The sequence below is a fragment of the Aphelocoma coerulescens genome, chromosome 2 (assembly GCF_041296385.1).
Source record: "Aphelocoma coerulescens isolate FSJ_1873_10779 chromosome 2, UR_Acoe_1.0, whole genome shotgun sequence".
In the NCBI taxonomy this organism is placed as follows: domain Eukaryota; kingdom Metazoa; phylum Chordata; class Aves; order Passeriformes; family Corvidae; genus Aphelocoma; species Aphelocoma coerulescens.
The window spans coordinates 18627861-18643134 of NC_091015.1; the positions used below are offsets into that span (position 1 = coordinate 18627861).

Sequence of the window (15274 nt, forward strand, 5' to 3'; positions counted from 1 at the left end):
TTCAATTACTTCAGGAACACCCTCTTTGTCTAATCCCTGTGCTTTCTGTAACTAAAATGACTGTCTAAAATTGGTTTTGGCTTTCCAGTTGGACCTGGAGATGAATTGCCAAGCAACAGGCACTTAGTGTTGCTTTGATATTAAAGCTGCATGTGGCTTTAGGCTGCATGTTACAGTTGCCCCATTTTTTTAGTCCTGCCAATTTTTTTAAAATCCTCACATACTTTGACGTCGTTGGTGGTGCTTTTTTACTAATTTGGTTTTTGTCTTTGCTAGTTCACTGATTTCTGTTCAGTTTTTAGTCTCTTCTTATTCATGTAATTTCCGAAGATCCATTTTTATTCCTGCCTGCCAGTATCAGTTCTATCCCTGCTTTCCCAACACTGTGGAAGAAATAGTTGTCCTAAGTTTCCCAATATATACTTTTATTATTTGTGGCTTTTTAAAGTCATTCTCAAATAAATACTTGATGTGGTCTAAATTTCAATATGTAGGTGTTGTATCAATAATTATTTTGAAGGAGGATTTTTTACAACTGTGTTTGAAAATTGCTGGCCTAGAAACAAAGTGTCTTTGGATGAGCAGGCTGGGTTCCAGGGACAAGCAAACACAGAAATCATATCTTTCAGACTGACCTTTTCCAGCTGGTAAGTTTGGCTGTCTGGAGGTTGCTTTTTCAATGGCGAAGTTTTAGCAGACTGCTTTGTGTGAGCCTTCTTTCCAGCAGAGCTCACTCTGCTCAGTTAGAAGTAGGTAAGTAGCCACCCAGTACTTACACAGATTGGATTCAGTCTGTGGACTGGTGGACAGAGGATTTGATAGAAATAGATCAATAGTTCTTTCTTTACCAATGAAGAAATTATAAGGTATAGAACATCTTTGTTATCAAAACTGGCTTTTTTTTTTTTTCCTTTTCATTTTAATTTGATAACTATTCCTTTTTCTGTTTTTAATTTTCTGTAACAGAAGTTGAGTTCCTAAGCTCCACTGCATGTGCTGGTCGTTATCCTGTCTAACAGGACAACACCAAGAAGTCTCTGTACTTTATCTTCTGCTATGGGCAAAATACCCAATTGGAATAACAGCTGAGAAGAACGTATGGTGAAACAAGACTGTGTGCATGCAGGAGCACATAGAAGCTCTTAGTGCAGTGACACTGGATGTGTGCTAGGAGGTTTATTTTAGTGGTATTCCTGGTCATGGTGGAGACCTTGTGGGGTTTCTGTAACTCAAAGGACTCTATGTGTGAGTGGTGGGCAACTGTGGGAGTAGTTGTACCATAAGTCACTGAGGGGTTGAAATTGAAATAATCAAGGTCTTGCAGCTTGGCTCCATTCTGCTGTTACTTTGTTAGTTCTTTTTCCTATTTATTTGATGTAGACAAACCCTCCCGATTTTTTAGTGTGTTGTGTGCTTGTTTCCCAGTAGGTCACTTGTGATTGTAGAGCATTAAGGCTTCTCCTGACATAACAAATGTCGACAGTTGATTACAGCTGTGGAGCACAAAGAGACTGACATAGCTGCATACTTGCTGCATTAGACACTGCTGGAGAGATGAGCTGCTGTTTTGCCCTTTCTTTTGAGATACTGCCAATAGGCAACACAAAGTCTGAGGAGACGTTTGTGCTATTCCTTCTAATTATGTTAGGAAATTCCTCCTAATTGCCAAATGAAATATTTTTAAAGTGTTAAGCATTACGTATGTTATTCCTTAAAATCCTTTATTGGGATACCTTTCTTTTTCTAAATCTAGCATTGGGGAATATAGATGAAGATTTTTATTCTGTGCAATTAGAAGTAAAAATAGAGCCTACAAAAAGAGATTTGAAACCAATGTTGAATTTGTTGTGTGAGGCACTGTAGTGCTCTGGAGTAGATATATCAGAACTTCAATGAAAAGAATCATAAAGATTTTCATTATTGAGTAATTATAGTTATCTCTCTACCATACTGATCGTTTAATCTGATGATTGAGATTTTACATTTTTAAGTTCAGTTTGGGTTTCTTACCACTTGATGGCAGTGAAGGAGCTAGTGTTGCTGGGCAAAGGTTCAGGGCAAGAACCCATTATGCATAACAAAAGAGGAGGTACAAAGGAAGCCTCTGACATTTAATATTGTTCACATTTCTAGGTGATATTACATATACCACAAATGACAGTAGATGGAGAAAAGCCTCTAGATGGAGCTTCAGTACTTTCAATAGGGGAGAGATTTTTATACTCAAGTGGTTTCTTCCTGTTTATAATAATTATTTCTAACAATAACTTTCCCATTTAGACCTGGAATGATACCAGACATTATCAATAAATAATATCAGTGCTTCTACTATTATAATCATAATACTTGAAGTACATGCAATACTGACATTTTTCTCACACCTTCTGTTCAAATCCTACAACCTCTCAACATTCTTAGGAATTCTCGGGTATTGTTAGAAATGTGTGATGTAGATTAAGGATCTACATAATTATTCAAGCTTTTGTGAAAAAAAGATAGTTGGATTTCACTGGTGGCCAAAAAGAGAAACTTGAAAAATACTGTTCAGACTGGAAACTGCCCTGCAGTATTTACTGTTGTGCGTGGTCTAGTCCCATTGAAGAAGTGTTTGTTGTAACGTTAAATATTACAGTGCATGGATGTGTTTGAAGTGCTTTTTGTAGTGAAGGTTCTTTTGCACTTCCTACACCCATGTACACCTCTTGCCAAGCTGGTATGGGGAAATGAACCATATAATGGCCCTGCCGTAGTAATTGGCTCCACATGGGTGGACTCTAGTGCACAGACAAAACCTTATTTGAAGTAATTGGTGCTTTGTGTAGGTACAAGGGTCTGTACATGCAGATTTATTTTGGATCCAGGGTCAAACCTTGGCATTAGTAAAGGTTTCAATTTCATGCAGTGTCTTTGACTTGTAAGTGATTTTGAATGAGTATCAAAAACATCCATGCAGATGCAATTTGACTGAACTTTTTTGTTAAAATACACATAGCTAATATTTTGCAGTTATATTTTTGGTTGCACACTAAATAAAGAATTTGGTTTGTTAAGTTTTCTGTGTGTGCAGCCTGTTACTAATTTAGGAGAATGTCAAAAAGCAAACTCTAAATTTGCATAATTATTGAATGTTTTAATCATTATTAGCATTATTCTAGTTCTGTAATAGTACTATATGAACTCACAGTTGAAATTAAGTGAAAATTGCCACAGCTATCAAACATTTATTTTGGTTTCAGATGCCATTCTTATTTTTAAAAAGCATTTAAGCATATTATTTCTTGTAATTAGCATTATTCCTCATATTAGCGTTAGCAACTCGAATTGATGGATGGCTTTGCTGGTTTAATGTAATGGCAGCTAGAGCATACTTCCTGGGCGAAATTCAGGTTTATCTTATCAAATAAATATCAAATACAAATTCTGTCAAGTCGTAGAAAGAAAAGGTTAGAAGATAGAGTCAAAGATAGTGCAGTATTTAGAATGATGGTTTTAGTCAGTGGAGACTCATTTGCTGGAAATGCCCTTGTGAGACCATAGCATTTCATCTATGGCGTGTTCATTGTGTGGCATTTCATGGTATTGAAATGGGTTTCTTGTCAATGCTGTTTTCAGTAAGATTTGTTAGAAAACAATGTAATTTTACTTTATTACATGGTATGGCTGCATTTATTTAATGTCATTGGAAGATCTTAGCTACTGTAGCGCAATACAATTTTATGATAAGGTGGTGCAAGCTTTTCCAGCTGCTACTGTTCAATTTAGGGGAATCTGAAATTTGAAAGATACAAGAAAATTATGACAGCATTTGGAACATGAAATCTGTTTTAAGAAGTTAGCGTTAATCTTTCTGTGTTTTGCTTGCCAGGATGAACAGCATAAGTGCCAAAAATCAGATATGGGAAGAATACATGTATTTGTGCAAAATAAATATTATTTTTCTAGGTGATTGTTAAGAATTTTAGCAATTGTAACTTTTAAAAAAATCTGGTTTGTTTGTTTGGGTTTTTTTCATCCTAGAGATAAACTTATCTAGCTGATGGGCAATGTATTCATTCAGGGGTGCATGTTATATGACTGCATACAATTGTTAAATATTGTGTGCAAGAAATCACATTTTATAAAAGGGGGGGAAAAAGGCTGTGAGTATAATGCAACACTCATGCTTCCTGGAGGATAACTAGTTTGTGCTAAATAGTTTCTATACTAATCAGTGCAGTAGTAGCAATTCCCCAGAAGCAATGTGTTACTTTTATTTCTCCTTATCTGGTAAAGAGTTGCAGATAATAGTAAAGGTCTCAATTTCTAGGTTTTATCTCTGTGGAACTCAGCAAATTCATATTGATCTTCTAAAAATCCTCTGGCCTTTTTCTTTTACTGTGCCAACACTTGGGATAATTTTTGCCCTGAAACTGTCTTAGTTATATCTTAACTTTATCATTAAAACTTTGAGGTTTGTTGATGGCATTTTTATTTATGCTTGACTGCTGAGCAAATCCCAAATGGTTACTTCCTGTGTGGGCAGAAGGAACAAGTCAGTTCTTGGAAAAGGCATAAAATTGAACAAATTACCAACCAATATATGGAGTTAATTTCCTTGAATATTCCTGTGTTTACTCTGATGTGTATTTTGAACAAAGAATTAATTCCCTTTATGTAGGCTTTACTTTGTAATTTATAAATAAAAATGGTTTGCCAGAACTGAAGACTATTGTGGAGACCTTTTTCACATTTGCTTGCTTTTAAATAGTGATAGAGGAGATTCACTGTTTAAAACTACTGAATTACTGAAAACAATCAAAAGTTTCCCTTCAATGAAGAGACCTTCTAAACAATTCTATTTTACTTTGTTATATTGTAGAATAATAGAAGAAAAACGGATAAAACTGATCATAGAAAACTGTGTAATAATTAGCATTTCTTGTTGGAGTGTTTAGTGAGAACAGAATAAATATGAATAATTTAAAATTGGTCATAGAATTAACTCTTCATGTTTTTGTTTTATTTTGCCATAAGAGAGCCTTTCAGAATTTGAACTTCTGTTGCAACTTATTCATGCAGTGAACAGCAAGTTTTTTTGTGTGCCCTTATTCGATAGTCACTTATATTTCAAAGCCAGCTAAAGATTTCTGCAGACTCATTTGGTAAAGAAAGCAAATTTTTTCATTTTATAGATATGAGTCTGACTGGAGATCTGTAAATATTGTCCCTGAGTAAAAGTTTAGCATGCCTGTCAGTTTGAGAGCATAATTCCATCAGTATTTAGGCAGCAGTCATATTTGGCTCCCATGTAAGTACTTGCATGAGTTCTAGGATTCCTGGAAACTTGTATAGTTGGAATCTCAGACTTTAAAACAATGTTGGTTTAGTTGCTTGCAAACTGTGATTGTCCCATGTGGGAATAGTATGGTTCTATATTTTAAGTTATTCTTTTATGTAGTGCAAGAAAACTACATCAAATGTAAAATACATGAAACATTGTTTCAAAAATATTACTACAATACTTAGGGTCTTGGGTTTTTTTTTAAAAAGGCTTGGATTAGTCTTGTTTATTCAGCTTGATGGAATTTTTCTTCCAGGGTATATAAAGCTTTTGAACTCTTAGTCAAATGTTTCACATTTAATGTGATAAATTAAGATAGAAGCGATATAAAGTATTGCAAGTATGTCTTGTATTGATAAATGCTAACAATGCCATTCACGTTAGTAAAACAGTTCTGGATTATTTATAACTTCTGTAAATGTGCCTTACAAATTATATTTCAATAAGATTCCAAGTAATTTGGTTAAAAAATTGTTGCAGTTATTTGTGTTGTAAAAGTAGACATCTCCATTTGTTTTTCTGGAGTACCCTCTCATGTAGGGAGCTTCTGTTGAATTATTAAGGAAGAACTTTGTTGTACCATAAGAGAATTAGTAATTAAAACACTTTACCAGTTTCTCATGTGGCTGCCATTATTTTTAGAATCTCATTACTTTGACTATACTTGAGAGATTTTGCAAGGTTCTGGATCTTGGGCTGCTTTGCATAGGTGATAAAAATACATAATCCTTGCAGAAAGTGCTTGGTAAATACTTCTGGGTCTTTTGAGACAAAAAGTACACTTTCCTGTTAGAGAATCATCAGTTGCCTGGACAGTGTGTGTTTCAGACCTGTCCGTCTACACCCAGGCACATCTGCTTCAAATACATGCAGTCTCCTTTCCTTTCCTAATTGATGCACTTGCTTTACTGATTTCTCCAAGCCCTTCTACAATGATATAGCATATTCTGGTTTTTAGTTCTGTGCAGACACCAGTACTACTGCACATCTCACAGAAACGTTGCACTATTAAGGAGATATCCATTTTATGTTCTATTTGTGTTAAGCTCTGTAATTTGAAAAAAGCAAGTTGTTAACTAGCTGGATCATTCTGCAATTTAGTGGAGCCTGTTAGAATCAAAATGATGCTTCAGAGAGCTGGGGTTTACTTAAAGGGAGGGGTAAAAACACTGCTTGTGAGTTAGTATTATAAAGCAGGTCTGCATTGGTTATGCAAATTATTTTTTTCCTTTCTGAATCTGCTTGTTTCTGTTTTTTGTATAGCAGCCATGTACCTTAATATCACTTCTAAAAGACTAGTAACAAATTTCTGGTACTGCATACTCTAAAATTAGGGAATGTCAGTTTTCAGAATGTCTCAAATCTTAATTTGGTTTCTTTGTGCTTGTTCATTGTGATGATTTTTAATTCACTACATTATATTCTACAGGGTCTTTACTTATTCAGGCTCAGGGAGAGATCTGGCCCCAGTGCAGCTTCAGGCTTATGTATTGAAAGAGACTGTTGTCTGTAAAAACTGTTTAACCTGTAGATGTTGAGGGTATGTAGAGAGTGGGGGAGAAGATTGCGGGGGGCGGGGGGGAAATGGTTTCATGGGTAAGCTAGTCAGACGAAAAGTGCCCTTGAGGATTGAATTCTGTTCCTCTCTCTGCCACAGAATTCCTGTGTGATGCTCGGCAAGTCGTTTAAACGAAACTTTTCCCAAGTGGTGACTAATTGATTTGAGTGCTCTGCAATTCTGGTTGCATAATTTGAGATACTAGGGGCTTATATGCAGAAATGCTGAGGGTTTGCAGCTGCAGCTGAAGTCGATTAAAGTCTGTGCCCTGAATGTATGAAATGTTGTTTGGTACTGAGCACTTGGAAAAATCGTATCTGAGATAAAATTAGCACCTGAGATTACTGAGGATTTTACCTTAATCTGTGCCTCATTTTACGATATATTAAAAAAGGCAAGTAACGTCTGCTTGTCTCTTAAGATACTACAATGGTGAATAATATTGATGAACTCTGATGCCATCGAGATGGGCTTCAAAACAAATAACCACAGCTTCCAAACACGTTTGAACAGCATGCAGCTACGAGCAGATGAGGCCACACATGAATAAATGCGTGGAGAAAAATCCTGAATAGCTGCTCACTGGGTAAGCAGTCATCTTCTGTGTGTTGCATAAAGACAGAGTGGCAGGAGTAACGACGACAGATTGTAGTTCCTTTTCAGGGAATCACTGAGTTCTTCCTAAATCCCCTTTACCTGTTCAGAATATTCATTATTATTTGTAGCATGTATTATCTTTATAATCTTCTGTCATCTCCTAATTTTTAAACTGTAAGTTTACATTTTAGATGGAATTAAATTCAAATTGAACTCTCTTCTTTTGGCAATCTCATGATTTTTTAACCATACCTTCTCTTGCTACTTAAAAAGTTGCACCCTTTCTCTTAATTCAAAGAAGAAAAATAGAACTTGGGCAAATATTTTTATCCTTTAGGTCTGTTTGCTCTTTGTTGACATTGCCACAGGGTATACAGCTTCCACTGCTGGCATCTGCTTAAAGCTGGCTCAGGGTTTGTGTGGTACTGATTGAAAGAGGGGAGCTAGGCAAGGAAACATTAAATTTAGTCCTTTCTTCCTGCTTCCTAGTTTCTTCACCCTGAAGTTAATATTTCTGTTATGTTGTCCAGTGGCACTTACTGTGACTGATTTTTTCAGAACTAGTTTTGCAGTATTTCTGTGTTCTACCACTGTTTTGTGTTTAGGTTTTCTTCCTTCCAAAAAAGTCCCATTATGAGAAGAAGAAATTGCATCTAATAGGAAAAAACTCTCCGTGGATTAGCTTCCATGGCTGGGATTATGACACAGAGAGAAATGCAATTTTGGCATATTATTGCTACTTGCCAGGTTGTCAGTAACAGAATGCTTATTTCCATGTAGTAGTTTGTGGACTTGCAGTCTCAGTCCTTTCCTTTCCACCTCTGTGAAAAGTTACCTTCTAATTATGTTTTTGCTTGTGTGTGGATTTTTCTTTAGTCTTGACTTCATAACTTGAAAACTTGGATGAGAACCCACGTTAGGATTTATCCTTGCTTCATTTAAATCTTATCTTATACATTTGAAATATTCTACATTTGCCAGTGTTTCTACTTGAGGCAGCAGGACCACAGTTTTATCTCCCAACTTGCACTGTTATCTTTGATACTGATAATCCTGTAATCCCATGTTGAGAGGCAAGTAATGAATTGGTAGTAGCCACTATCTTCTGCAGTCAGTTGGCTGAAACAGATTTCTGGTAGCACAGTTAATGGAATATAACCTGTGCCAAGTTTTTATTGCCACTCACTCAACTGCTGATTCTTCTTTTCCACAGGCATAGAAGAATCATACTTCTCTTTATTTTGGGGTTTTTTTTTGCCTTTTGCAGTGTTTGTCTTGCTCCTGTCTCTGCTCACCCAACTTTGTAGTTCCTGCAGTTGGCTATTGCTCTCTTTTCTGCTCTGTAATCCATCCAGACTGAGGAGGTATCCTTAAAACACAGGTGTCAGAAGAAAATTCCTCTTATCTGTTACTTCTGCTTGTGATGGTGGAGAAATGGAGATGGAGGAAGCAAGAGATTTTGTTAGTAGTTCAGTTTCAACTCTGCTTTTATGACTTGAGGACAGGTCTCTCTGGGTGGGCGACACATGATGGGAGGCAAATACAATCCACACAACTGCTGCCTTTTAATATCAGTGGGTGAAAAACTGACCTTACACTTGCCTCTTTACTTGTTTTTCTCTCAGGGGCAGGGAGCATTTCCCAATCTGTATCAGTCATAACATCAGGGGGAGTATTGGGTAAGGGCTATGACTGTGCCTTTCGCGGTGCTCTGAGGGTGGTGATGGGCTATCTAGCTTATCAGCACAAAAGGCTTGTTTTTGCTGAATTATTTTTACGTATAAGGAGAGAAGCAGGCACATACATGTGGTTGATACCCACTGCCTTTTGTAGTGGGGACGCTGTTGGGTGTTGCACTCAGCTAACTGAAGACCGCTTGAAATAGATCAGAAGTGTTTCCTTCACTCTCCTCTGCTTCTCTTCCTTGTGCAGACCTGTGCTCTGTCTGCTCTAGTCTTGTCTGTGTTTCAGAGTGTCTGGCTCAACTCCAGCTTTCCTGTGGATACTGCTGGGAGAGTAGAAGCTCGCCACATCCCGTGCCTATCAGCTGCTCCCTATGCTGCTTCTGTAGCAGAATGCCCTGTTGTGAGGGTCTCCCAGTTTGGGTAGAGTCTGTCTTCTGCTCTTTTAGCTCTCGCAGGCCATCAGAGGAGGCAGTTTATGGATCAGCATGAATTACCCCCCTCCTTCCCTAATGCAAAAGATGCCTCCAAGGTGCTGGAAGAGAAGAGCAGTAACTGCTTGCAGGGAGTGGCTTTATGAAAAGCAGGGGAGTGATCTTTCTGCCCCTTGCTTGGGCCTGTGTGGTTCAGTTAAAACATTTTGATTTGAAAAACACAGAGGACAATTCAGGGAACAGCATGCCACTGTGTGTAACAGTATCTGCCCACAGCTGCCATAAATCTTGAGAGGTAATTATCTTCCTTAAGGATTATTTGGCTCATTCTCACTAGAAATAATGTCAGATAAGCATTTTTAGAGACCATAATACCAGTTTTCCATACAAAATTGCTACTGAATGGGAAAGGCTGTCCATTCTATCGTAAGTTGTTGCATATATGTGGCTTTTAAAATATGTCCACAATTTTTCAATTTTAACATTATTTAGGCTTCAGTTGCTTATAAATTAATTTTCTATGTAATTTTAATTGATGGTTTCTAATGTTAAACTTGATTTCTTTATCCATGTACCTTTAGACATCAGCTGCCTCATTTATGATTCATACAGATTCTGGCAGATTTTGCCAATAGCCTTTTGGGATGATAGTGTCCCCTGCCTCCTGCCCTGGCCCGTGATCAGATTTGCAATATTTTATGCCATCAAACTGTGAGCCGAAATGTTCAGACAATGCTCATGCTTTCAGCTCATTTTGCTAGGAGTATGCTAACATTTAGCAGTGTGGTGGGCTATAGTAATAGTAATCTGTTAATCTTACTGGAATTTAACTGAGATGCTTTTTAAGTTTTAGGATGGGATGTGTCCTACATGCAGAAATTCTGCTGATGCTGGCATCTGAAGTAGAGAGAATGATGGAGGGCATTCCTATATTCTTTCAAGGAGGCTATGTACTAACTCAGCAGTGAATTACTATATAGGTAGTGGCATGTTACAACCTCCCTGAGGTCTTCTGAGTCCCGAGGTAGTAATAGCTCATTAAAATGGTAGTTAATGAGTATAAAGGGATCATTATACGACTCTCCTACATGACGGGTAGGGCTAAATCCTAACTAGTTCAGTAGAAAGTATTCTAAATAAAGAGGGAAAGAATTTGACAAATGCTGCTGGTAGTTCTTTATAAACCTAGCTATTTAAAGCAATGCTTTTGAGAAAAATACTCATAGCAATACATTTTGAATAAATAAATACCAGATTTTAAATGTATTTTAGGGTAGAAGTATTAGTATCTTGTATAATCTTCAAAATATGCAGCATTTTGCCACTTCGGATCAGTTGGGTTTGAAGTTAAAAAAAAAAAGAGAAAAATTATTTTACCTCCTAACTGCTTACATTGGATGTTTTTTTAAGATCACAGAATATTCTGAACTGGAAGGGCCCCTCAAGGATTGTCAAGTCCTACTCTTAAATGAATAGCCCATAGCTCAGGATTTGTAGACATTTTCTGTTTTATATGCCAAAAATAAGCAGTGGAACAATTTTGCCTTGTGGTAGGAGGAGCGTGGCATTCCCCTAATATGGTTTTGTTAATGGAAAATATAACCACCTCACACATGAGGTGGTATTTTTTATTTTTTCATTTAACTATGGTTATTTTCTGGAAAAAGGTGTTAAGAATTTATCCAAACTGAACAATGTGGGTTTTGTAGCAGTGAGATGAAAAACTTCTTGATCTCAGTAAATGCTTCATATCTTCTTTCAGGCTCTAGAAGGATAAACAAGCAAATGAAAGACTAGACTCAGGTGCACCTGGATCTCACAGCTCAAGTTCAGTGGGCAGAGCTATTTCTTAGGTCCTTAACCTAAGAAAAATAACATTGCTTCTACAAAATGAGCCCTTCAGTAATGTTATAGGAAAAGAAGAGCAGATGCAAATATGAAATATATTAAATGAAAAAAATATAAATATATTGTAAACATATATAATATGTTTAAGATTTGGAGAGAGGTGCTCCTGCTTTCTGTCTTAAATAAAGAAATTATGCCTACTGTACATGGATGTGGTTTGCTACAACAGCTCTACTTTATGTGGTTTTGTTGCAGGATTTAAGGATATATTTATAATAAACCAAATACAGAATATTTTTAAAGAAACAGTTTGATTTTTTTTTTAAAGTTTTACTTGTATTTGTAGAAATTTCTGCTTGGTTTTTTTGTTCAGTTTAGTCCTTATTCTCATCTGACATTGTCAAGGAACCTTGCTTATCATATCTGTTCTGTATTACCATCTTTCAAGGTTAAAACTGGTAATGGATGGGGAGGTATTCTAAACTCAGATTATATGGATGCCTTACTCGTGATCATCTACTACAGGATGACTTTCTTAGTTCGGAGCAGCTGCTGTGTAATAGGAAAAATAAGCCCAGTGCCTAGTGGTGCAAGTCATGGAGTGGGGTCCCATGGGTTTTCATAGCAAAGAAGTGTTTCCTGCTTTCCACCCCTTTTTATTTGCCACTCCTTTCGAAGCCCTTTTAGGTTTTGTGAAAATCTCATGGACTCTTCCGGCATGAACATCTGTCATCTTCAGTGTGACAAGAATACTGTCTTTCAGCTAGGACTGTTTAAACTACATAAACAGATGCAGTAAATCCAGTTGGAATATTTTCAGAGTAATTTTTAAATTGATCATCAAAAGGATATTTAAATTATAAAATATAAGGCTGTTAGTGACCTACTGTACCCTGCTGTGACAGAGCTGGTTAAATCTAAGTCCTGCCTGGTAAATGTATGCAAGACTTGCTTGTAAAGGAGACTTCAGCAGTCTGTTCTAGTGATATGCTAGTGATGCTTATGGGATGTTTTCCTGGTACCTAACTTGAATCTTCCTATGCTGCCAGCTGACTGATAGTGCTTAGCTGCAGGTAGATCTGACACAGCAATAATTAAAGTTTTCCTTTAAAGCTACCTTTTGCATATTTAAAAATGTTATTTCCTTGTGTCAGCTGCCTTTTCTGTAGGCTTAAGTTACTCTTGTTTTTTTGCTTTCTCTGAACAAGTCACTGTTCTATTCTTCTAGACCTCTTATTAGTAAGATTTTTTTGTTTATCATCTGAACGTGTTCCTGGCTGTCTTTAATTGTATTCTTTGAACTGGATGCAGCAATCTGCTGAGGTCTTACAATTGATGCGTGATATGGCATGGCTGCTTGTTGCCATACTGCTCATGTCACGGTGCTATGCTGCAGAGAAAGGCAGCATCATGCCTCTGACTCATGCTCAGCTTGTGATTTACTGATCATTTCTGCGTAACTGCTTTTTTCTATCCTATGTTTTTGTAGTTGATGAATTCTGTCCAGATGTAGACCATTAGTCTTTCACTTAGGAAATGTCATCTTTTTTTACAGCAATTCTCCATTTTGTCTAGATCTTTTAATATTCTAGTTCTCTTTGACTGCATCGTGTAGATTTTTCAGGTTAGTGTTTACTACCTGATTAATCACGATTCTGTAATTCTAGTTAGTTAAAATACTGAGTGTGGACTTAGGACAGAGTTCATAAAATCCTGTTGAAAATCCTGTTTTCATTTTTGACTTCTAGAGTCTTTAGCTATTCAAGGTATGATTTCTTTCCATTTTGTTTTGCACTTGCAAGAGAAACTTTATGATATCCATGCTTTTGTCATTTGTTTTAAAAAAAAGGTTGTACTTTTAAAGCATTACTAAAGTGAGTATACAAAAATGGTCACAGTATTCTTTCCGAGCTTATTTAACTGTGTTCTCAAAATATTTCATGAAGTTGAGCAACAATTGCAAATATAAATTAAAGCATTGTATAAACATTAAGGACTGCTGGGGAGGTAAGGTTGTTTACACCTGTTTTGAAACTAGTGTGTATATATATGAAAATATATATGATGGATGTGTCTGGGTGTATGGGCATATAAATTGGTGTCCTTCACTGCTGATAGGGCTGAGGAAGTTGCTAATAAATAGTTAATGTTTATTCTGGAAATTAATGCCTGTGGGAATTATTCACCTTCTAAATGTTGTTGATGCATAGGATAATGGGTAGGTTTTTGGAAACTTCTGTGTTGAAGGTAGTTGTGCTCTGTTGGCTTCTTGTATGGCTTTATAATGTTTTCAGTCATACCTCCTATATCCTGTCTCTCAAATGCCCTTTCTTCATTTTTTGGCCATCAGAAGGAAGGTAATAAATACCTTTCAAAAATACAAAAAGTCTTAGCAATTAAAGTTGTAGTCACAGAAGTGACAGTAACTGTTTAGGTGGCACAGAAATATAGTAATTAGAAGCTCAAGCAATTTTAGGGGGATTATTAATTTATATTTTACTTTTTAGCATAGGTATTTAGTTTTCGTTAAGACCTAAGTCTGTAGTTGTTAGAAATATCCCTCCAAAAAATTACACTTGAACTGGGATCAGGGAAGCAGTTTTTTAGAAAGATGTCTAGGTCTGTCAGAGTGTATGGGTCATTAAAGTCAGTTCTGGTGGAAGGGTGTAATGAGAACAGGAAGAGCAAAAGGAGGGAGATGTAAAGGTCTGGTATGGATGTAGCCTTGCTGATTTTCTAAATTTCTTTTAATTCCTTACCCTAAGAAAAGAAGTTGGAAACATACTGAAGCAGAAATGTAGCAAGAAAACTATATAAACAATCAAATAGCAGCATATTTTTGGCATTACATCATGAGGAGGGCTGGAGCTTGTCAGATGCAACACCCCAAAACCTCTGCTGCCTTATACTCAATGCTCCACAGTGGTGAATGTGGACTGCGTGCAGCTGTCCTTGAGTATAGTGTCACCTCTTGTCAATCAAGGGGCTGTGCTGTCTTGAGACCAAAGGTATTGAGCAAGAAATGCACTGCAGGAGACACCACATTTTACTTTCCCTGCCAACCTGGGCTGCAAAAGCAGTAGTCTTTCTTTGTAGCAGCTTAGTTCCTCTAAAAATGTTGCAGAATTAGGAGCTAGGCTGGAAATCTCAGATGTAATAGACAGGTTTTTAAGAGAACTCACGAGAAACAACTTTCTTTAGCCTATAAGGTATATGCACACACATATATACAACTATCTATACTATAAAAATCTGTAACACATGTAATTATGTAAACAATAAATGTAATAGATCAAATAGAATAAAAATGAATATGCAATAGTGTTCCTGGAGAAGCATGTGAAGTAAGTAAAGAATATCTACTAATTCCTTCCTTTTGAACTATCAGAATAGAAAACTAAATGGAAATAAAATACAGCAGTAGGCAAAATTTTTAATTAGTCAATATTGTTCTTGAGTAATATCCTCAGTTGTTGTTTGGTAGCTTCTATCCATTGTGAATTTGAAGAGTAATTCTAAAATCGTTGAGAGTTGATGAGTGTTCTCTGCATCTCAGAGACAAAGTTTATGTTAAGGTATAAACTTATGGTTCTACATGATACAGTTCTCTTGGACAATCTAATTTTTCATAAGTAATCAGTTTTTGAAAAAATGCAGAAGGTAAAATAGTTGAAAGGAAGAAAAAAAAATTACATATAAATGCTGTTGTTCAAATTGGTCAAGAAAACCTAAGCCTATATAATTGTGCACATATGCTGAGGAGAATACTTTTTTTGGTTTCTCAAGCATGAGGCAGCAGAATTGTCGTTCATTTGGCATGCTAGGCTGAAAACAG

The 15274-nt window shown here is 36.4% G+C and overlaps 1 protein-coding gene across 1 annotated transcript in view; it reads left to right on the forward strand.

The window, feature by feature from the left end:
* Nucleotides 1-15274, forward strand: part of DNAJC1 (DnaJ heat shock protein family (Hsp40) member C1) — a 109135-nt gene that overhangs the window by 16406 nt on the left and 77455 nt on the right. The gene's annotated exons all lie outside the window — the stretch shown is intronic.